Source organism: Tenrec ecaudatus, chromosome 11 (genome assembly GCF_050624435.1).
Source record: "Tenrec ecaudatus isolate mTenEca1 chromosome 11, mTenEca1.hap1, whole genome shotgun sequence".
NCBI classification, from domain to species: Eukaryota; Metazoa; Chordata; class Mammalia; order Afrosoricida; family Tenrecidae; genus Tenrec; species Tenrec ecaudatus.
Genome location: NC_134540.1, coordinates 137,575,306 through 137,600,493, shown reverse-complemented (window position 1 = coordinate 137,600,493; position 25,188 = coordinate 137,575,306).

Genomic DNA, 25,188 nt, shown 5'->3' with positions numbered 1-25,188 from the left:
TCATAGAAAAGTGGTCGAATTCACTGGAGACTGGAGGCACAATGATGGACAAGTATAGCGTAGCTATAAAAAGAACCCCCCGACACAGATGCAGTGATTGTTGTCTCTTGTTCCGCTTCAAACACCTGTCAAAGTTCAAACTGGTTACAGAATACTTAGAAAAAGCTACTCACCATATGGTTTAAGCTCATTTTAAAAATGAAATAAAAGGAGGCAGAGGCAAACAAATCAACCTCGATTATTAAAATATATCTAAAAACAAAGATAAAATTTTACAAAAGTATAGTCAAACTGCATTCAGAATTATGAGAGACAAAATACTACAGGTACCCCCACCAAAACAAAACAAGAGAAAGGCTACGCTGGACAGAGCTTTTATAGTATGCCGTTTTCCTGTTAGGCAAGCATTGAGCATCTTGCTCTGAGTTAGTGCACCCAGCGGCATTGCTTGGGAAGGTTCCCTTTGTTCACAGTGAATTTTTTTGGAAAAGCAGTTTCATTCAAACCTCATTTTTTGTGACGGTCAATTTTAAAGAATAGCGTGTGCCTTTGAATTTTTTTTTTCCTGCTAGGGAAAAATGCCACAGAAACTGCTGTGATGTTGAATACAGCTTACATGGACAGCATTATGGGAAAAACTCAAGTGTACAAATGATTTCCTCTTTTCAAGAAAGGTGGAATGTCGATTGATGACAAACCTTGTTCTGGATGTCTATCTACTTTCCTAATGGGCTAAAATGCCAACTTCCAGTGCCTTTGGAGTTTGTTCCATGGTCAGACTGCTAATCAAGCTTTCTATTTAGATATTCTGAAAAGATTGACTACAGGGTGTCCCAAAAGAAGGCCTGACTTATGGCAGACAGGGGACTGGTTTTGCTACCATGTCCATGATCCTGCTCATGCCTGTGTTCGGCAAAAAACAGAATGTCTTCCTTGCCCCATGTGCCTTACTCACCTGCCCTTGCTCTGTGTGACCACTGTGTGCTTCCGTGAATGAAGAGGGACATGAAAGGACACTGATTTGACAACATAGACGAAGTGAAAAACAAACAAACAAAGGAGGTGCTGTTAGCCATCCAAACAGATGAGTTTGAAAAATTTTTCCAAGAATGAAATGGGTGATTTGATAAATGTACTAATTGTAGTGAAGGGTACTTTGAAAGTGATAAGGTTGTTTGTAACAAAACAAACAAAATTAAATACTTAGGCTTTAAAGAAAAGAGGTCCTTTTTTGGGTGGGGGAGTGGCAGGGGTATCCACTCGTAAGACTATTTGTTTTGTCTACTCCTTCTACAGAGAGAAAAAAATTCACCATTGCTTTAAATGTTCTGGTATTAAGGCTTGCTTAACCAATGGAATATGGTTACAATATGGTTAGACAGGCTAATTACATGGAATTATTATGAATTCCAACTGATCTGATGTAACCTAATGTCATCTTAGAGAAGAATATTGAAAGTACCATAGACTGCTCAGAGGACCAACCAATCTGTCGTGGAAGAAATACAGGCAGAATGCTGTTTAAAGACAAAGATAGAGAGACTTCATGTTACATGCTTTGGACATATTGTCAGGAGAGACCAACCCTCGAAAGAGGCATCCTCGTTGCTGGTATAGTAGAGAGGCAGTGAAAAGAGGAAAAGGTTCAGGGACATAGATTGACACCGCGGCTGTAACCCTGGGCTCCACAGTAAGAACCACAGTGAAGGTGACTCAGGATTGGGCAGTGTTTCATTCTTTCGTGCGTAGCGTCACGATGGGTCAGAAGTGACTTGATGACACTCACAAAAACAATGACATTTATCGTCCAGTTCTTAAAAAATACTAGTAGTGATTTTTTGGATGCCTGAGATTCCATATTAAGAAATGGCCACTGACTTTCGAGAAGCCCCAGATACGTGAGCACCCAACTGTGGATCTTGGGATGGAGAGTCCATGCTCATCCCAGTTTGCAACTACCTCCCAGCTTTCCATCCACATCAACCAAGGCACTAGAATGGGGGGGGGGTGAAGATAGCAATTCCCCAAGGTACTAGAATGGGGGGGTGAAGATAGCAATGGGGTGAACTAGTGGATCGCTAGTTCAGTAAATCTACCAGTCAGAAACCACCATGTGACATCTGTTTGGTCATAGAATAATTATTCAACACGTGGTGGTTAGGTGCAATTCAAGTCCATTTTGACCCATGGTGACCCTAAGCACGACTCTACCAAACACTGCCAGGTCCTGGGCCGTCCTCACAATTGTCCCTATTCATAAACCCATTGCTGCTGCCACTGTGCCCACCCATTTCCTTGAGGGGTTCCCCTTTCTCTCTGTCCTTCGACTTCACGAAGCAGAATGCCCTTCTCTAGGAACTGCTGTCTCTTGACAATATGTCTAAAATATGAAAGAAGTTTCACCCTCTTTGCCTCTAAGGAGAATTCTTGCCATATTTCTTCCAATACAGATTGGTTTGTCCTTTAGCAATCCATGGTGATTTCAATTCTCCTGCAGAGCCACAATTCAATTCAATTGATTATTTTATGGGCTTTTTCATTCAGTGTATAAATGTGTAGCTGCTTACGAGACAGCTGAAAATACCATGGCTTGGTAAGGTTTATTCAATATAGCCCTTCTCAAAATTCTGGTGCACATAATCATGAGATATATTATTCTACAACTATATTTGGGCACATTTTTAGGTTGCAATATAACTGTGACAAGCATTGTTTAAAAACAATGCACATAAAATTACCTTTTAAATCAAAATTAAGAATTAATAGTTAATGTAGTTCTGACACTGATAGATGGAAGCAAGGCAGTATAATGTATCTTCTGCAGATGCAAATAAGTAAGGTAATACTTAAAAACAAGGTAATACTTAAAAAAAACCATTAGTGTACAAAAAGTCAAACACATAGATTTTATATGCATATATTAGAGAATTCATATTCAATATAACATTTTATCAAGATAGATGTAATGAAATATTTTGCTGAAAATTATTTTGAGCAATTAAGGTCGCTACTTCTTCGTAGTTTAAGATTTCTCAATGTTGATGTGCCCAGGGAGCACATCTGATAATCACTTAAATGTCATGAAAGAAATAAATACATGCAATTCATATTCTGCTGCCAAAGGGAGTAAATTTGTTAAATGCTCTAATCATCCTGGGATAAGCAGATGGCTTCTAATCAAGCAAAGCAAAGTAATAATTATACACATCTGTATAATACCAATAAAATATAGTATACCCAGAAATGATTGGTTGCCATTTCAGACAACAGATTTGAGAACAACATTTATATAACCATGTAGTCATTTTTCATAAAAGCTACAATGGTAAGATGATTTTTTATCACATGAAGCATACGGGATATGTTACTGATTCATTACTTCTAAAAATGTGTATTAACATTTTGTCAGAATATCTAGCTTGTTATAGACAGTATCCTATTGTTTCTTTTATTTGCTGATGGATATTTGATCTGTTTGGAAAGAAAGCTCATGTTTATGATATATATGGATGCCTGTCAACAAGAGTGTGACAAATTCCACATGTCAGACACTGTGCTACAATTGTGATCTTCAACCAAGTTGAACGCTCTCCTTTCAATTCTGTTTTTTTTTAATGAATTTTCATACACAGGCAGAAACCCCATCACCTAAAGTAGGGTGTTGAAGTTCCACATGAAGGAACAGCAGCTCAGCCATCTGGAGAACTACTTTAAAGGTTTTTATTGTCCAATTGGGTTTCTCTAGCTCTGTATGGCAGCCTGGAGACACCCACATTTTCTGTCTAGAAGTGAAAATGAATACTTTTATTTTTGGCAGCTCATGCAAAATACTGCACTCCAGATAGCCAGGCTGAGATGCTTCTGGCAAGCAAATTCCGTTCATTAGCCCACTTAGAATGATAGGCATGAAATTTACATTATACCCCCTAAAATCAATTCTCATTACTAATCTCAATGTGGCCAATATGTTTCTCTATATGCAAAATAGAGGAGAATTGAGCCTAGTTTTCAGATCAAGCAAGAATACACACATTTCTGAATATTTGTGGATACTGAGCAGTATATTGTGATAAAGGTATTTCTAACTTAACAGTATTAAGAAAAATAGGGTTTAAAGAACTCAGGGCTGTTGGGAAAAATATGCAATTCACTTAATTTGTCTTCCAAATTCCATCTCTCACTTTGATTAAATCCATATTGATCACTGTGAGTTAATTGGTACATACTCAAGTAAATTTGCACTGTGTAAATAAGAATGGTGACATTTTGCCTATGTCAGCAAAGTGAAATCAAGGTGATGAAAAATGCTCTTTATTATTGTAAAAGAAAGTGTGACCCAGTTATGTCAGTGTAATTCTATAATATTTACTAACATATGTCTTGTGTACAATCTTTTAAGGCACGTTCAGGAAAAGCGATAGTAGAAACTGATAAAAGAAAGAATCCATTTATTCTTAACGAATTTACATTTCTTTCAAAAAGGCTTAGATATAGTCAAGCATTAGCTGAGAAATTATACAGAAAATTCATAAAAACAAGTTATGCAGAACTCACATGTTAAAGGTATTGATGATAACTGAAGGGACAAACATAAATTTTATGGGGAAAATGAGATTTTACTCAATTAAATAAAGTAGACTATGAATGGGAATTGAGATGGATGATATCTGTGTAAGTGACGTATGAATGGTTGCAAAATTCCATTATACTTAATTCAATTTTCCATAAACTTTTCAAAGCCCATATAAATGCCTGTGAATATTGCCTCATGGCAAACACCATATAGGAATGAATATGATATTTAGAAATGAGTTGTATCTTAAATGGTCGAATTTTATTAGGAATAATTGTACAATATGGGGCCTTAAATTGTACTAAAACTTAGGAAATAATTAAATTTGGTTAGAATCATAGTTGCTAAAGTATATATGATGCCTAAAGAGTAAGTCATATAGATGAAAACTATATAAGCAACCAAATAATAAGATAATTTAAAAAGAAAGAGAGCCAAACAAAACAGTCTTGTTTTGTGTATATTATTGCCTCTACAGGTCTATCTAGATAAGATAAGCGAGATAAACAATGCAGAGGATAAAACAATGGGACCAATAGTTCCAGGGGGACATAGGGGTGATGGGGAAAGGCAGTGGGTTTTAACAAACCCAGGGACAAGGGAACAACAAGTGATGTAAAATCGACGGCGTGTAAGGCATAGCATGCCTGATAGGGCTTGATCAAGGGCAATGTAACCGAGAGGAATTACTGAAATCCAAATGAAGGCTGAACATGATAGTGGCACGAGAGGAATGTAAAAGGAAATAGAGGAAAGAACTGGAAAGTAATGTACATTTATAAAGCTCTAAATAAATGCATTTGCGTATGTAAATTTATTTTTATATAGGGATAGGGAAATAGATCAATATATATATATATTTCTATGTAAAGTATTAAGGTAGAAGATGGATATTGGGATTGTACTTGAGTACTACCCCAACACAAGCACACTTTGTGCTAATAACTGGAATTCTGTGATGCTCACCTTCCTGACCTGATTGCTGAATATGAAATGGGTGCATAAGCAAATGTGGTGAAGAAAGCTGGTGGTGCCCAGCTATCAAAATATACAGTGTCTGGGGTCTTAAAGTGTTGATGATAAATAAGTTGCCCTCTAGTTGAGAAGCAACAAAGTCCACAAAGGAAGAAGCACACCAGTCTGTGTGATCTTGAGGTTTTGATGGGATTAGGTGTCAGGCATCAAAGGCCCAGAACAAGCAATCATATCAATGTGAATGAGGCAGAGGATAGGGTGGAGACCCAAAGCCCATCTGTAGACAATTGGACATCCCATTCCAGAAGGGTCACAAGGAAGAGATGAGCCAGTCAGGGTGTAGTATAGCACTGATGAAACATACAACCATTCTCTAGTTCTTTAAGGCTTCCTCTCCCCAATATTATGGTCCCAATTCTACATTACAAGTCGGGAAAGACCAGAGCCTCTACACTGGTATAGATAGGAGCTGGAAACACGGCGGAAAGTGCCTCAGGACCAACAATGAGAGTAGCAATACCAGGAGGAGAAGGGGAAGGTGGGGGGAGGAAGGGGGAACCGATCACAGTGATCTACCTTCAACCCCCTCCAAGGTAGATAAACAACAAAATAGTTGGTGAAGGGAGACATTGGTCAGTGTAAGACATGAAAAAATAACAATAATTTATAGATTATTAAATGTTCATGAGAGAGAGAGGTTGGGGAAAGGAAGGAAAACAAATGAGGATCTGATACCAAGGGCTCAAGTAAAAAGAAAATGCTTTGAAAATGATGATGGCAACATATGTGCAAATGTACTTGACACAATTAATGCATGTATGGATTGTGATAAGAGCTGTATGAGCCCCAATAAAATGATTTAAATAAATAAATTAAATAAAACCATAAAATATAACGAAAGTATTTCAACAAAATTGTACTTACTCATAAATAACCACACTGAAGGTAAACTTACTGAATTCACTGTTAAAAGACAAAGACTAACAGAATAAAAAAATTTAATTGAATTTTAATATGCTAGTTACAAGAAATGCAGCATAGATATGAAAATAAGTATAGACTAAAACTCAAAGGTATATCAAATATATCAAGCAGCAAAAGAAAACTGGAGTAGCAATATTAATTTTTGACAGCATATACACCAAATTGATGATGTAATATGATGTCAAAGGTCGCTATATAATTATAAAGGCTCTTTTTAAACAATGAATCATAACAATAATTAATATATGTGCACCAAATGAAAGACCATCAAATACATTAATCAAATTCTTGTAGAGAAAAAGAGGCAAATAGAAGATCATAACACAATAATATAAGGAGACTTTAATATATCACTTTCAACTAAAGATTGATCAATTAGAAAGAAAATCAACAAATATACAGAATACAAAATAACATAATCCATAAATTATAGCTCATAGATACATACAGAACATTTCACCTAACAAAAAATGCACTTTCTTCTCTAGTGTCCAAGGAAGCTATTGTAGAATAGAGTATATTGTAAGTTTGTGATAGGTAGGTTTATTGGGCCAACCTGGTCAATAGGAACCTGTGGGATTAATAAGGTCACAGTTTGATTAGAGGGCAAAAAAGCAAATTGTTAGGCAAGCCCCACCTGTCTCTCTTTTTCTCTCTGGTGATAAGATCAGTGAGTTGCTACCTAAGCTAGTTCTTTGCCTCAACTTGCATTATATACCAAACTGTGCGACAGGTAACCTGTAGACCCTGTCGCTGGAGCTTGAGGTTCCTTGAGACCCGCTTCAACATACTGCTGGAGTATATGTCGCTTGAGCTGGGGACTGTCAGATCCTGTCATCTGGCTGACTGTTGGTGACCCACTCTGCTGTTTGCTGTCTGTGGTAGGACTCCCTGCATTTCTTTACAGAAGACTCAGTTTTCTGCTTCCTTGACCTTGGACCCAGAGGCCCTCGTGAATTGAAGGATTTCCAGTATATTAAATGTTTCACAGAAGTGAGTTGAACTGAGCCCTCTCTACTACTGTGTGTACTAATTAGCTGTTATATTCCTTTATCTATCTATCTATCTATCTATCTATCTATCTATCTATCTATCTATCTATCTATCTATCTTTCTATCTAACTAAAATCATGTGCCCTGGTTTTATTTCTCTAGAGAACCCTGTCTAATACAAGGTCCTAAAGGAAGCATCAATAAAATTTTAAAACATTGAGATAATACAAGACATACTTCAGATTACTATGTCTTAAAATTAGAAATCAACTTCAGAATGATCAACTCCAAGAAAACATATACCTAGAAACTGATAACACTTTACTCAAGAACCTTTGACTAAGTGAAGAAATGCAGAACGCAATCAAAGATTCTTTGAAACAAATGAGAATAGAAATACAACATATTGAAACCTTTGGGCTATGACCAAAACTGTACTCAGAGAACAGTTTTGTAGCAATTTCTGCATGTATCAATAAGGCAGAAACAATTAAACACCTTAATACATCTACTATACCAAAAGGAAAAAATGCAGGAAAACAGACCATCAGGTACTAGAAGTAAATAAATAATGAAGATTAGGGCAGAATTTAATGAATTGAAAACAGTTTTAAGTATAGAAAAAGACAAAAAATTGGTTCTATGAAAATATTAGTAATGTTAATAAACTACTGGAAACCTAACAAAGGAAAAGAATGAAAAGTTCTACAAATAAGAAATGAGGGCATTCATATTTTCCACATGTTCTTTCTACTTGATCTCTTGATAGCAGCTCCTCTTTTTCCCTTTCTGTGCCCACCCTACCATGCTCATGAACCCTTAGTAATTTAACAATTAATTTTATTTTCATATTTTACACCATCCACTGTCTCCCCTCATCCCCATTTCTGTTGTTTGTCCCACTGGGGTAAGGGTGAGAAGGCTGTACATCAATTATTGTGATCATTTAACCTTTCTTCCTGACCCGTCCCGTGGGTCATCTAAAACATGGGTACCTGAAAGAGGGACTGGGAATGAAGATGGGCAAGAGATGTGGAAAGTGGAGACAAGACAGGAGTCTGATCATGTCTCGTTTATTGAGCTGAGAGCAGAGGCTTAAATAGCCATCGAAGGGCGGGCACCATTACGTCACATGGAAATAAGGTATAGCTGTGGTAGTCAATAGTCACGCACCTGCCAAATGGCGGGCGATTGTGCTCAAACCGGTCCGCATGCGAATGAGGCATACCGGGCGCCTGGAAGAAATGCCACCAGGTGTGTGTTGTCCAATGAGCGCAGTGGCTGCTAGCAATTGAGCACCAATCCTAGCAAAGGTCAAGTAACTAGTGACCACAGGGGGAACAAGGGCAGGAGGACCACTAGGCACAATTTATGTGACAGAAAACCGAGAGAAAATACATGACAGTTGTATATGGCTTTTGATCCAGGGCTGAGGGACATGCAGTTCCCTACATCTTCCCCTGATCTCACCACCTTCTCCCTACCCTCATGGTATCACTACTCTCATTATTGGTCCTGAGGGGTTTATCTGTCCTGGGTTTTGTGTGTTGAGAGCTCTTATGTCTACCGGTGTACATGCTCTGTCTGGTCTATCCAGATTTGTCAGATAGAACTTGATACAATTGTAGCATGAATTGTTTTAAGGCCTGTAAAAGCCCCCAAGAAAATGATTTATTTTAAAAAATGTAAAGTAAAAAAAATTCTAAAGAAGTCTTGTATGGCTAACTTACCAATAAACAAACAAATAAATAAATAAATAATTCATCATGACCAAGTGGGATACATTCCAAGGATGCAGGGATGGTGCAATATCCCAAAGTCCATCATCATTATTTGTCACATCAACATGAAAAAGGATAACAACCACAGATAATATCAAGAGATCCAGAGAAAGCATTCAACATCATCAACTACCAGTCCTGTTTAAAACACTCAATAGATAATAAATGGAAGGAAAATTCCTCACTATACTAGCTATTTATGAAATACCAACAAATGTAGTCAATGGAACAAATATGAAAACAATATCACTTAAAAGGGGGACCAGACAAGGTTTCCCTTGTCCCAACTTCTTTCTTTCTTTAAAATACTTTTGTTGGGGGCTCTTACCTCTCTTATCACAATCCATACATTCATCTAGTGTCTCAAGCACATTTGCACATAGGCCTCCATCATCATTTTCAAAGCATTCTCTTCCCACTTGAGCCCCATTTCTACCCATTCCCTCCCCCACCTGCCCTCCCTCACGAACACTAGAAAAGTTATAGAATATTATTTTCATATCTTAAATTGTTCTCCATTGCCCCTAACCCACATTTCTGTTATTTGTCCTCCTGAGAGAGTGTTCTAGTTTGATCCTTGTGATGGATTACACCTTGTTTCCCCACCGTCCCTTTATCCTCCTGGTATCTCTAATCTCATTGCTGCCCTGGAGGGCTTATCTATCCTGGAATCCTTGTATTTTGAGCTCTTATCTGTAGCAGTGTGCATGCTCTGGTCTAATCCGATTTGTAAGGTAGAATTGAGGACATGATAGTAGGGTGAAGGAAGCACCAAAGAACTAGAAGAAAGGTGTGTGTTTCATTGGTGCTACCCTGACTGGCTCATCACTTCCCTGTGATTCCTCAGTGAGGGGATGCCCAATTGTCTACAGATGGGCATTGGGTCTCCACTCCATGACCTCCCTCCCCCATTCACCTTGGGTATGGTTTTGTTCTGGGACTTAGATGCCTGATACCTGATCTCAGCATCATCTCGTGATCACACAGGCTGGTGTGCTTCTTTCTTTCATTTAGCATTATACTGGTGGTCCTAGATAACAGCATAAGGCAAAAGAAAGACATCAAAGGTATTCATCTGGAGCAAGAAGAAGTGAAACTATGGGTATCCACAGATGATCTCATTTTAGACATGTAAAACCCCAAATGCTCCTCAAGAGGAGTGCTGGAAGCGAAAGAGGGACAGAGCAGCTTGGCAAGATACAAGATCAACAAACAGAAGTTTATTGAATTTCTATGTATATCAGATGAGACCATGACAGCCAAGAACTAATTGAAATATCTAGGGATATATCTAACTAAAAACTTTACAGATTTGCATGAGGAAAACTACAGAAAACTATTACAAGAAACCAAAAGTGACCTCCACAATGGATGAATATTCCATGCTCATGGATCAGAAGACAAATATCAGTCCTGCTCAATGCACTATATAAGTTTAATGCTATGCTGAGACAAATACCAACATCTTTCTTCAAAGAACTGCAAAACTTGATTGCCAATGTGGAAGTTACCTAATCTGTTGCCTATTTGAGAGGATTAAGAGTGAAGGGGTGGACTTTAGCCTGTCAATCAGGTCGCAGTTTGATAACCTCACTTGGAGTTGCTAAGGAGATAAACAGATCACTGGAGGCAGGACAGGGGCTCATTCCCTGTGAGATATTGCAACTGACAGGACAGTGGAACTATGCCAGTGCCCTTAGCTGGAGGAGCCACATGGAGACCTCTGCCAGCACTGAGATGTTTACAACACCACTGGATCCATAAGACTTCCCACCCACTGGCCTGTGATCTTCCTGCAACTGGCATCATTGCATGTGTTTCATGAGTCTCAAGAGGACTTTATGGATTGGTATCGGACCTATGGGGTAATATCAGACTTACAAGCTTGATCTGGACTGGGATGTTTTCTTAATGCATGCTTGCATTTTATATAAAACTCTTTCTTATACACATATGAGTGTCCAGGAATTTGTCTAGTCTACCTGGACTAACACAGTCAACTTCATATGGAGAGGGAGGGAGCCCAGAATTAGCAGATAACTCCTCAAAAAGAAGCACAGAGTAGGGGGGCTTGTTTCACCCAACTTTAGCAACTGTTAGGCAGCCACACTGGTCCAAACTGCATGGTGCAGGTATAATGACAGAGACTCAAGCCAATGGGAAATAACTGAACAGAAAACTGATCTTTGATAAGACCCAACAAACATAACATGGGAAACCAATCCCATTTTCAACAAGTGGTACTGGAAAAAAATGGATATCTACCTGCAGAAAAATGAAGCAAGACCCTTAACTCACTTCATGCACAGAATAAACTCAAGGTGGATCATCGACCTCAAGGTAAATCCCCAACCTCTTAGGGTAATTAATGAGGAAATTGGGACAAACCTAAGAATGTTGACGCAGGGAGTTACATAGGCTATCAGAAATAAGGAAAGGCACAAACACAGAGGAGGCACAAATTGGCAAATGGATGTACTGAAGATAAAACACCTGTGTACACCGAAAGAATTCACCAAGAGAGTAATGAGAGACCTTGGACTGGGAAAACATCGTTAGCAATGACACATCAGACAGTGGCCTTTTTATTAAAATCTAAAATACTCTGTTAGCCTATAATTAGGGGGAAATAGGCCATTGAGGAGATGGGGAAAAGACCTGAACAGAAGTTTAACAAATGTGAAAATCTGAATGGTTAATAAACATATGAGAAAATGTTCCCAATCATAGCCATAAGAGAAATTCAAATTAAAACATCTATGAGATACCACGTAACACCATGAAAGGTAACCCAAGTAAAAAAATCAGAAAGAAACACATGTTGGAGGCGGTGTGGTGAGAAAGAAACTCTCATCCACTGCTGGTAGACCTGTAGGTATGTCCAATCACTATGGAAATCAATTTGGCAATACCTAAAACAAGTGGAAATCAAGCTACTATATGACTCAGCAATCTCCTTATTGGGCCAGAAGAGGTAGGAAACAGACGGCGGGTAGACATCTGCGCTCCAATGTTTATCATTGTGAGTTGCACAATTGCAGAGAGTTAGAAACAATCTAAATGCCCATCAACAGATGAATGGATTAAAAAACTCTGATACATGCATACAATGGAGTGCTATAAATCCATTAGAAAGCAGCGATGAATGCATTGCAAAGCACATTGTCACATGGGAAGAGCTGGAGGAAATTGTGCTAAGCAAAATAAGTCAAGCACAAAAGGACAAGTATAACATGAGTCCACTGAGGTAAGCTTAAAAAGCACAAGGGGCATCGGGGAAAAAGTCACTAAATGCATATGTTTCTGCAGTGAGATCCAGGCACTCTGGCGGGGTCAGACCCAACCCAGGGATGCATATGGCAACTAACTAACTGCGAGAGGAAAAGGGAAAAAATAAAAAGGACATAGATAGTGGGGGGGGGGTTAGAATGATACATAACATATGAATTATTATAATTAAAATATTCTTTTATTGCTATGGATATTGGATATAAACATATCCAATATGTAGTAACCTCAACCTGGTAGACCAAGCCTTGAGGGCAACATACTGGCATGTGAACTAATAGAGAGGTATATGTGGCTGGCTCAAATCCCAATTACTTCAAACAAAACCCCAGAATAATGCACTACAGAGGACAACACTGAAGATACAGTCTGGAGAGAGGAGAGAGTGATGGGTCTTCCCATACCACACAGGAGCAAACTAGGAGAGAGAGAGAGAGAGAGATCTGCACCTTGACCCATCTTGACTCAAGATGTGCATCTTGAGGACGACACTCCTTCTCAGAGTAACCAAGGCATGGGGATGATCCCTCACTGACCATGGTGTTGCAGGGGACAGCACTGGGGCACAGTGAGGGAATTGTGCCCAGTCTGACCCTGCCCAAACATGAAGGGAACACAGCAGAGCAGCAAGGGGAGCAAAGCAACGAAGTCCCTGAGGAATCCGAGAATTAGACTTCAGACTCGGAGGGCAGTGCTTGACACCTCACAGATTAGATCAGCAAACAAATGAGGGGGGGGGGAGTGAGGGGGAAGCCAACAAACCCAGGGACCAGGGAACAACAAGAGATCTAAAATTGATGGCGAGGAGAGTGTAGAACACCTATTTTAAAAAGTTCAGATTTTGGAAAAGAATGCATGACAAGCTAGAGTATATGGTTTTCAGCTGCCATGTGGCTATTTCACCAGGATATGAGTTTTATCAATGGTGTCCCGCTGGTGTCCTGCCCTGCTGGTGTCCCGCTTTACCAATGTTAAAATCTGGTCACCTTATTCAAGTGCTATGCAGCAGAGAGGAATTAGTAAGAGCCAAATGAAGGTTGAAGGTGATAGTGGGACAGGAGGAAAGTAGAAGGAACTAGGAGGCAAAAAACATTTATAGAGGTATAAATATTTCCATGTATGTATGTAAATGTATTAATGTATAAGGATGGGGTATTGATCTATGACCATATGTTATATGTTAAATTACTAAGGTAGCAGATGGATTTGGGTCTCTATTCAAGTTCTCCCTCAACACAAGGACACTTGTTCTAATAAACTGACCTTTTGTGATGCTCACCTTCCCAATATGATCTCTGAAGACAAAGTGGGTGTATAAGCTAGTGTGGTAAAGAACGTCAATTGTAGCCGGGTGTTAGAAGATACAGCATCTGAAGTTCAACAAGCAGCCATCTAGCAAGGAAGCAACCAAGCCCACATGGAAGATGCACACTAGCCTGGGCGATCACAAGGTGTTGATAGGATCAGGTGTCAGGCATCAGAACACTCCAAACAATCATATTGATGCGACTGAGAGGGTACCTGAGTGTACACCCAAAGCCCATCTGTAGACAACTAGAAATCCCTCAAAGAAGGGTCACAAGGAAGGCATGAGCCAGCAAGGTTGCAAGCCCCTGAAGCAATCTTGTAAGCTCGTCTGGCATAAGGTATGTATCCTAATTAGATACATTCCCACTTCTTTAGCCTCACCTGTTACTGGGATGTATGCACTGCTAACACTCCTGCTTTTATGACCATCTCCCAGGCCTTGCTATATCCTTTAGAAAGCTCTGTATCTCAGCAAACCCTGGTGCTAATGATCTCCCTCTTATAGATAACGTACCTTTGTCTTGTCTTATCCTGTTTAAAACATCATACATGTTCTCCTTAAATTACAAAAAAAATAAATAAAAGAGGAAGAATTTTCCTAAAGAATTATAAAAATAATTCATAATTTTTGTTTGTCTAGGAATCAACTCAATGGCACTGGGTTATCTCTGGATAAGTAAGTAATATGACTCTTACAAGCAATAACCTATATTTACAGAGGAAACAGGACATCTGTCTAAAAGTTTAAATGCATGGACAGGGCACACAGATGATAACATATTTAATCAGCCTGGATCCATATATAGAAAGCAACAGACATCTTCAGATAAACTTAAAAGAAGCATGTTGTATATATGTATAAGTAATATGTGAGGTGCTAAACTCCTGATTTGACTGAATTAGTAATTTTCTGAAGGGTTCTATTAATTACAGAGAAAGTTTGTATACCAATGAAGTGTCATTGAGTCTATTATGACCCTCAGTGATCCTAAAGGACAGAGTCTCTATGGCTGTCGGCCTCTTTACAGGTTTGAGGCTGTAATTTTCACAGGAGCAGGAAAGCCTTCTCTTTGTCTAAGGGGGCCACTGGTGAACTCACCCTGCTGACGTGTGTAGCACACTGTGCAATCGGCGCCCCTGTGATTTCACACAAGGAGTTCTAAATATAGAACCTAATATTACAGATCATCTTTACAACATAAGGAATAGGTCTAGACTGACTCTAGATTAAAAAAAAATAGTACATAAAAACTCCAAGAATCCCCTAACTTCTAGCTGAATGAATGTAAAAGTTATTCAAGAACATATGAATTTTAGCATGTTAGTAATAGCAAAAGATGCTCTACAAGGTTTTCAACAAGTAATCAACGATTTTCAAAATCAAACAAAAAACCTAAAATGTGCACAGAAATTAAAAAAATCACTCTATATTAATTATGTTACTATTTAGGGTTGCATATTGGATACAGGGCATCTGCATTGCAGAACATCACCCTCCCAGGTCCGTGTGCTGCCCTTCAGAACAAGAAGCTATTTCCTTTCGGCTGGAGGTGCCATTGGGTGATCATATTCAGAACGAGCTATAATTACTGAAATCTCTGTCAAGAACAGATACATATTCTAGCAGCATGCAACAGAGATTTATGCCGCTGCTCTGTTCTAGATTTTCATCAATGACTTGGATGATTAAAATTGTCGACAACAGAAAACTGGAAGTCATAGCTGTTATGCTGGATGACAGACATCCGATGCAAATAAGAACCAAAGGATGCCCCGTGAGAGTTACATTTGAAATCTAACACAATGTAGCAAAGCAGATTGTACAAAGTCGCCTCAAAGACAGGCAAGGTCTTAGGATTCAAAAACTTGCTCATCATTTTTTCTGAATATATTGTTATTTTGAAATTAATATGCCAATCAGCAATATCAGTTACCCATCACGGCAGTGTGAAAAAGGACAGTCTCAGGACAGTCTCAGAGGCTACATTGTGCATTGCCCTTGAAGCCCTTGTCAAGGGAGACATTACTGAAGACAATAGATTTCAAGTATTCAGATGACAGTAGAAAAAAAAGTCATTGGTATCAACAGTACGATAAACACATTAAGCTCTCTTTTCCTGATGGCGTTAAATATGTGATGCATCTCGCTCTGCTGGTCCCCGCAATGAGCTCTCAGCACAACTGTCTGGTATGCCATGCTTTTTCCTTCGGGGTCTGCCTATAGGGAAGAAATTAACTACTCACACTGAATCAGCAATTTTCTTCCATCTCAACATTATGTTTTTATTTGGAAATAATGTAATTTTATTGTGTTTTCTTTTAGAGATGTGCTGTGAGCGTCTGACTGAAGTTTACAAGAGAATGATAAATTCACTCAGTGTGCTAAGCCCTTTGTTGACCCTGTTAATACAAGGGCTGGATACTGGAGCATGGCAAATATGTGTAGATAATGAGTGTCCTAATGAGAGACCTCTTGGGAAGCAACCTCAATCCCAAGAGACATACAACTTAGCATTATCAATGACTACTCATGGTAGAAAACCTTTTAATTTTTATTTCTAACCTGTATTAAAAGTCAAACATGGAAAAGCAATAGTGACAGATAGACATATCAAAACTCATGGAAATAATTTAAATACACTTGGGTAATAAGTTTAATAAAGAGAACAGCATACAACATGAAAGGAAAAATTTTTAATGTTGACAAGGTATTAAGATATAGGTATATTCACAGATTATACAGATTAAGGTATATTCACATACATATAAATTCTAGGTTGATTCTATGATAATACATGTTGTAATAAATATATTAAATATAACCATATCAAGAATGAGCATTAGAATGACACATAAAATATAAAGTGATATAATTAAAATATTCATTTATTGCTATGGATATTAGATATAAACATGCATCCTACATCTATAAGGAATAAAATGCTAGATACCATTAGCATGCTTAATAAATTATCATTGACTAATGACATTGTTGAAGTCTCCTCACTGACTTAATTCTTTCTTCCTACATGGAAGGGTTTTCTATATGGACTTTAAATGGATGTCTTTCTAATGTAGCAAAACTCTACTACATATATATAGATCTACTAGCATACTACACTGTTACGTTATATTTTTAACTTTATAGAAATAAAATACTATGGAATATGCTCTCTGCAACTTGATTTGTGAAACTTATGCATTTTGATAAGTGATTTTTGATTAACATAAAATAAAAAATGTGTAATATTCTTTATTATTAAACTGACGGCGTGTTGTAACTCTTATTTAAAAAAATCATTTTGTTGGGCGCTCGTACAACTCTTATCACAATCCACACATCCATCCGTTGAGTGAAGCATATTTGTACATATGCTGCCATCATCATTTTCAAAGCATTTTCTTTCTATTTGAGCCCTTCCTATCTCATTTCTTCACCTCCCTCTCCCACTCCTCTCTTGAACCCGTGGTGCTTGGGGTTTTAAAGCTACAGTTTTGGAACTTTTATTCTCTAGCACATTTGCATAATGTCAAAATGTATTTTGTTTTGAATTTACTTTACCTAATCTCACTACCTCGGTTTAGGTGTGATTTATGAACTCAAAGATTAATTATTTTAATTTTCAATAATTTTCTCTTAGACTATCATATCTCTCCAAGTTTATATCATCTATAATTTGGAAAATTAAATCAGGTCTGTGATAACCGTGTTCATGTTGTCCTCTATATTTATGTATTCTTCTTGCATATTTTGTTCACCTTATGTCTTTGTTGATTTTTTGACTAAGCTGGTCAGATTGCTCTTTCCTCTTTACTAATTTTACTAATTCTCTTTAACTCTAAGTTTATTAAATCTCAATCTCTTTATTTGTCTATATATATGTCTATATAAATATATGATGGACTTTTCCTATAAACATTTCAAGCACACATATGTACATATATGCATATATGTCAATTGCAATGGAAAAATAGAAACAGACAGGAAGGAATGCTGGTGATAGAAAGAAGCTGGAGACAACATGATGGAATTTTGCAAGGCTAATGACGCCTTCACAGCACATATCATGCTCCAAAATCTAAAAGGAATTCATTGCATGTGCAATTCTCTAGCTCGATTACACAGAAATTCAATTGACGGCATCTATGGGAAGAGATGCTGGAGAAGCCCGTACCAGCCATTAAAGCAAGGGCATGGCAGACTGTGAGGCCATCAGGTCATCAATTGCTCATCTGGAAGTTCGGACTGAACCTGGGTAAAATGGAAACAAATCATTGGGAGTAAAAACATGACCTTCAGTTTATCCCCCCTGAATATCAGGAAAAGATCAAAAGTAGATTAGATGCATTGAACACTAATGATTCAAGACCTGATAAACTGGGAGGACATCAAGAACTTAATTCATCTGAGTAGTGGAATATTTCCCATACATTTGATATTAAGTCTTCTCTAAATATTTGATAGGGTTTTGGAGTGAATCCATCTGAACCTTGCCTTTTTGATGTTGGGAGTTTTTTGTTTTTATGAGTAGATCAATTTCTTTTCCTTTAAGGTTTGTTGAGATTTTCTATTGTTTTCTGTGGTGAGTTAGGTAGATAATGTATTTCTAGAAATTTATCCATTTCTTCTAGATTTGCAAATCTGATGGAATACAATTCATAATACTGTGTAATTATATTTTTCCTCATTTGCTTATGTTGTAATACCATCCTTCTCATTTTTAAAAATAAATAATTTTATTGAGGGCTCTTACAGCTCATAATAATCCATGCATCAATTGTGTCAAACACATTTGTACACAGGTTACCATCATCATTTTCAAAACAGTTTCTTTTTACTTGAGCCCTTGGTATCAATTAGTCTTTTTTTACCCTCCCTCCACCACCTTCCCACTCTTGTGACTCCTTAATAAATTATGTTATTATTATTTTCATATCTTACACCACTTTCTGTCTCCTTTCACCCATGTGCCTATTGTTTGTCCCCCTGGAGGCAGGGACACTTATCAACCTATCATTGTGATCAGTTCTCCCTTTCTCCCCCTTCTCCACATAATTTCCCCCTACCCTCGGTATCGCTGTTCCCATTACTATACCTGGAGGGTATATCTGTCCTGGATTCTGTGGGTCAAGGGCTCTTTGCTATACCAGTGCACATGCTCCAGTCTAGATGGATTTGTAAGGTAGAACTGGGCTCATGAGTGTGTGTGTGTGTGTGTGTGTGTGTGTGTGTGTGTATAGGGGGGGGGAGCATTAAAGAACTAGAGCAATGGTGTGTAGGTGACTTACATTTGTTTTTAATTTAATCATTATATCATGTACTTTCCTACTGTCAATGTTTTTGTTGTTGCTCAGTGCCGTCTAGTTGGTTTTGATTTAAGATGACATTATGTGCCATAGAACTTCCTAGCCTATTTTCCCAATCACTGCAATGCCAATGTCTTCCCATCCCTCTTCTAAGGAGTACTCTGGCTCCACTTCTTCCCAAACTGATATAATACTCTTCTCTAGAACCATAATTCAAAGACATCAATCATTCTGTGAACTTCCTTATTCATTGTCCAACATTGACATGCATATGAGACAATGAACATGGCTTGAGGCAGGCATACCTTAGTCTTCAAAAGAACATCTGGGTTTTTTTTTTCACATTTTAGACATATTTTACAAACGAATTGTTTACTGCAATAAGCTGTTTGGCTCCTTCATTGTTGCTTCTATGGGGTTGATAGTGGATCTAAGTAAAATGGTACATATTGACAACAACAAACTTTTCTCCATTTATCATTATGTTGCTTAGTGGTCCAGTCTTGAGGATTTGTGTTTTCTCTGTGTTTAGGAGTAATTCTGAAAGCATTTGAATTCACTACTATGTGCTCCAAGTCATTCAGGTTTAGCAAGCAAAGTTGCATCATGTGCACAATGTAGAATGTGTATAAGGCCCCTGTGTTAGTCCTGTAGACTGGAGAAACAAATCCAGAGAAATTCATCTGGGTATAAGACAGCATTTTATATAAAGGGTAATTGTATATTAAGAAACCATCCCAAAACAGTCTAGTCCAAGCCCATAAATCTGACACCAATCTAGAAAGTCCTCTTCAGACTCATGAAACACATGTAGTGATGCCGAATGCAGGACGATCTCGGATCCAGTGGCATTGTAAACATCACAGCCCTGGCAGGGGTCTCTACATGGCTTCCCTGGCTTCAGAGATCTGGTTGCATGAGCATAGGTCCACGTGGCTTCTCCAGCTCCCAGGGCATAGCACCTTGTGTCTTGTCAGTAGAGCATTATCTCAGGGAGTAAGCAGAGAGAAAGAGAGAGGTATCTCCTGCCTCCAAGGAGGAAATACAAGATTTTCCAGAATTCTCAGGAGAAGTCCATGCCCACACAGAGGCCTCATTGGCTATGACCCTTGACAGACTGGCCTGGCCTCATTGGCTATGACCGTTTGACATGCTGGATTCCACCCCTTCACTCTTAATCCTCTCAAGTCCCAAACTGACACCAGATTATGTAACTATCACACCCCTCTGCAATTCTGAAGTCATGTTCTTCTTTATATAGTCTAGGTATCAAGTTATTTACTCAGTATACATATGGAAGCACAGTGATCAGATACATCCCTGAACCATATCTTTCCTGACTTTAAACCTTGAATTATTCCCTTGTGTATTCAAACATATGCCTCTTGGTTCATAGAATGTTTGTCCAAGCCTAATTCTGTGTTCAGGAATTTGTGCTACTTGCATGTTTGTTATGGAACACAATTTAGTATGATTCACAGTCTACTGACATTTGCACAATTAAACACAAATAAACATATTTTTGGCATCCAGTGCTTTCAACCAAGAACAATCTTCAATTGATAGAGGAGGTAAAAGAGATAGCAAGCTGTTAATCAAAATACTGGATACGTAACAGAGTTTAGGGTTTAGTTTGTTTTAAAAACAATGTAACAGCCACTTCTCTAGCACTGAAATTTCCTTTAAAATTTAATCCGCACGGATGCTCTGAGTCAGGAAGGAAGTAAGCAAGGTCATTTAAATAAGCATAAGAGCCTGAGACTTCAAGGAGGATCAATCTGACAACTTGGGGAAATGTAATTTTTTTCTTTGGAAGGACGCTCACCTTGCTTAGTGTGCTGTTTATTGTGAGACTTGTTAATTACCTCCTAAGGGCCTGTTGTTATATGTGCTGATTATTCCACCCCACCCCCCAATATGTCACATCGTTTGGGGTATATAACTTGTTGAATTTTTATTGAAGCTTTGGATCCTGTCTGGAGGTAGCAAGCCCTATTATTTCCTTCCGTCAAGTGCTCAAAAATATAATATACTTAGAGTTTTTCCAATCAACCTGGTCTCTGTCTTAGGCTGAAACAATGACACACAACTCAAGCCCCATTTAATCTTAGCAATTACAAACTGGGAAATGGCGGGGGGCTTTAAGTAAGCTGAGGAACCTCCCTTGCGGGGAAGGGGGGAGGCTCAAGGGGGCCTCAATGAGCTGCCTAAACTAGCAGAACCATAAGTGGAGGTAACAGAGACCTCCAGTGATCAAGGATGGTCCTTTCCCTGACAGCTCCTGGGCTGCTGCTTACTAACTCCCCATTGTCTTCTCTTCTAAATTAGAAAACTTGATTTTTCTGGTTCTAGCTGATAAATACACTTTGCAACTAACATAGATCTCTGAAAAGTTGCCGCTCATAGGACTGACCTTGTATCTGTCGTTTGTGACTTGTCTGTAATTTATACATTTATTTCCTGTCCGATTGCTGTTTTCTTGCTCCACACCGTAAATCTGGTTGTGTGATTGCCTCCAACACGGCAGCTGTACCTGCAAGCTCTAATCAGTAGCTGTGCTGAGATTCCCCCTCATCCGTAATCTATAAATTTGGTTCTTGTAATGGGCTGCAAATTGAATATACTGGAAGAAAGCCTACTATTCTGTCCAGTGGTCTTAAGTAATCTATAAATTTGGTTGCTTGTAAGTGCCCCCAAACTGTTTGTCCCAAAGGAAAGCCTGGAAGGGTATACTCTGTCCACTGGTCTTCCTGTGCTTCTAAACTTATTATTTATTAAAAGGTTGGTGTTTTCACAATAATAATATTGAATCCTTGTAAAACCTGGATTTAGGATGGAAATGACCCCTCAGTGATTTGCTGCATGTTCATACTATTTTCAAGTATGACTTGTTTTGCAGAAGGTCAGGTAAGTGAGATGGAATTCCTTATGGAAAGGCGATTCTAATTCTCCACAACCAGGTTTCAGGCCAGAAAGGGCATGAGCTGTTCACTTTCATCCCTCTTCCATTCTTTTAAAAGGATGTTAAGTCAGTTTTGATTTCATAATGTGTATCCTCAGGGATTCCATTTTTTAATATTAAGAACAATGAATGAGATAGTTCATTTTGACAGGTTTTTGTATATGTATATTAACCTCAAAATCTAACTTTTACAAGTGACTTGAATTAGGTATTTCAGGTGGTTTTGATTTTTAATTTTACAGGGGAAAAAATCAAATCGCGTTTCCATTTTACTCATCCTGGGATAGTTCAGTTGTGCATATGAATAGTATTAATGTTAGTTGATTCTAAGTAGAAATAGTGTGTGAACAACTGGGGTGCTAACTAGTTTGGGCAGATAATCAGCCAGTTGGCCTCCATTGTCTCTGACTGCCTCAGAAACACCGTCATGCTGTTTCTGCTCAAACTTGTGAGGTTGCTATGAGTCCCAAATGACTCAACAGGCAGGTGGTTGATTTTTGGGTATTTTTAAGTGAACATATAGACATCTTAAAGAACCTACAGAAATGAAGTTCAAGTAAAACAAGCACATAAATTATTTTAAGAGCTCTTCAATGATTGCTGATATTAAAATTGAGTTAACAGGTGCTTGTTGTCATTATGTTTACGTTTCTTTAAAAAGTTACCTGATAGTGTGTTCCTCTTTCCTAATTTTGAAGAGTCACTATAAGAGATGTACGAGAATAAATACTGAGTACACATTATTTGATATAGCCAAAGCTTTACCTTTGTGACTGAAAGTTTAACAAATAGTGTTAACAGAGAATTAGGTTTGTGGACTTTAGGAACAAAATTAATTTCTAACTTAAAGACTAACTTATTCTTTGAACAGTCTGGCTTCAAGGCAGAGAATAAATTGCTTTTACCCAATGACAAGACCTTGAAAAAGGCTGGTGCTCCAGCATTTCTGTGATCATTACTGACTAGGTAAACATGAATAAATAAATAATCATGTAACCTGAACATATTTCTTATTTTGTTGTTAGCTAAATTGTATGCCATGTTTCCTTTTGGCATACAAGTGTTTTAATGACTATTTATACTGCTAAAAGATGAGCAGAATATATGGATAATTCTGGCATAAGATTGATGGCTTCCTTTGTATCATTAGAGTGATATTTCACAACTATTCTTCCTTGCTATTTGTATCTAACTTTTTCATTCCAATAGTCAATATTTTTCAATGCATCATGATTTCAGGTTTGATCAATTTTGAGCTGAGAAATTAGTAAAATTATACAACTTCATCCTTAAGTTTGGTGGTTAGTTGCAAAATTTTAATTATAATAGTATTATTTTGGTTTCCTTGAGTTCAGGGAGGTATAGTTCTACCACAGACAGAGATGGACTTCAAGATTGAACTTGAAATATCATTTCTGAAGTTGAAGGCAATGCCATTCCTCTTGATATTTTCATCCCCAGCTTGGTAAAATCATTCACTAATTGGCTGTCAGTAGGTCAGACTGTGGTAGCTTGCGTGTTGTGATACTGGAAGCAATGTTACTGCTATTTAAATGCTAGTGGGGTCACCCGAAGTGATCAGGGTTCAGTGGAGCTACCAGACTTATAACAGTCTGCAGAAGGAATTTCTCTCCACTTCAGAGGAAGGAATCCCTGAAAAACTTATGCATAGCTTTGAAATATTGTCAGATACTGGGTTAGCCTGGGTACTTTAGAGAAACAAATCCACAGAAACTCAGGTATAAGAAAGAGCTTTATATGTAGGTAAAGTACACATAAAGAAAACATCCCAACCCAGTGCTACCCAAGCCCACAAGTCCAACATGACCCCATATGCCCAATACCAATCCAGACAGTCCTCCTCCATCTCACAAAACACACAATGATGCCGGCAGCAGAGGAAAAGCCAAATCAGTGAACATGCAAGCATCTCAATGCTGGCAGGGGTCTCCACACGGATGCCCCAGCACCCACGGCTGCATCAGGGTAGGTCCATGTGGCCTCTCCATAGGGATGTCCTGGAGGAAGTGAGCCTCGATAGCTGAAGCAGGAACTTTCTAAGGCAAGTGCAGCCTGGTCTGACCATCACAAAGCAAGAGACCTGAGAACTGGAAAGGTGAGGCTCACTGAGCCATTTATCCATCGCCCTTCAATTAACCCCACATGTGTTTATCGGCCAGGTTGACACAATAAACTGACTACCTCAGATACTGAAGACCTACTAAATGAAAACAGAACATTTTTGGAGATAGTGCCAGAGGATAGACCCTATAGATCAGGAAAAGCTATTTTTTGAAGTGGAGTGGACCATGGTAACCTGAATTGGATAAAACTTTTGGGAGTAGTGACTTCAGGATCTTCATTTACTGTTGGAGCACATAAAGATTGATGTCCTAGCCATTAATGAGCTGAAATAGACTAATATTGACCATTTTCAATCACAAAATCATGTCATTTATTTTGCCAAGAATGAGGCTATCAAGAGGAATGTCAAGGTATTTCAATGTCAATAAAGACATGTCAAGTTCAATCTTGAAATGAAATACTTTATGTGATAGCATATATCCAATTCAAGGAAATTCAATCAGTACAATTATTATTCAGATTAATGCCTGAACCACAAAAAAGTAATGATGAATAAATTGAAGAATTCTACCAACATTTCCCATCTGAAATTTAACATGCAGTCAAGATGCACGGGTATTTATTGATGATTGAAATGCAAAATGTGGGAAGAATGAGGAAGGGAAAGTAGTTGGAAAAGTACAGACTGAGTGATAGAAATGAAGCTGATTAAATATTTCCAAACCAATTTGTTCATAGCAAGTACCATTTTTTAATAACACAAAGGCACCATGTGGTCTTCTCCAGATGGAATACAAAGAAATAAAATTGTAGTCATTTAAAATTGTAGTAATTGTAGTCATCTATGAGAAGATGATGGCGATGTTCAATATTAGCAGCTAAAACCAAGCCCCCTGACTGTGAAACAGATCATTAATTACTCATATGTAAGT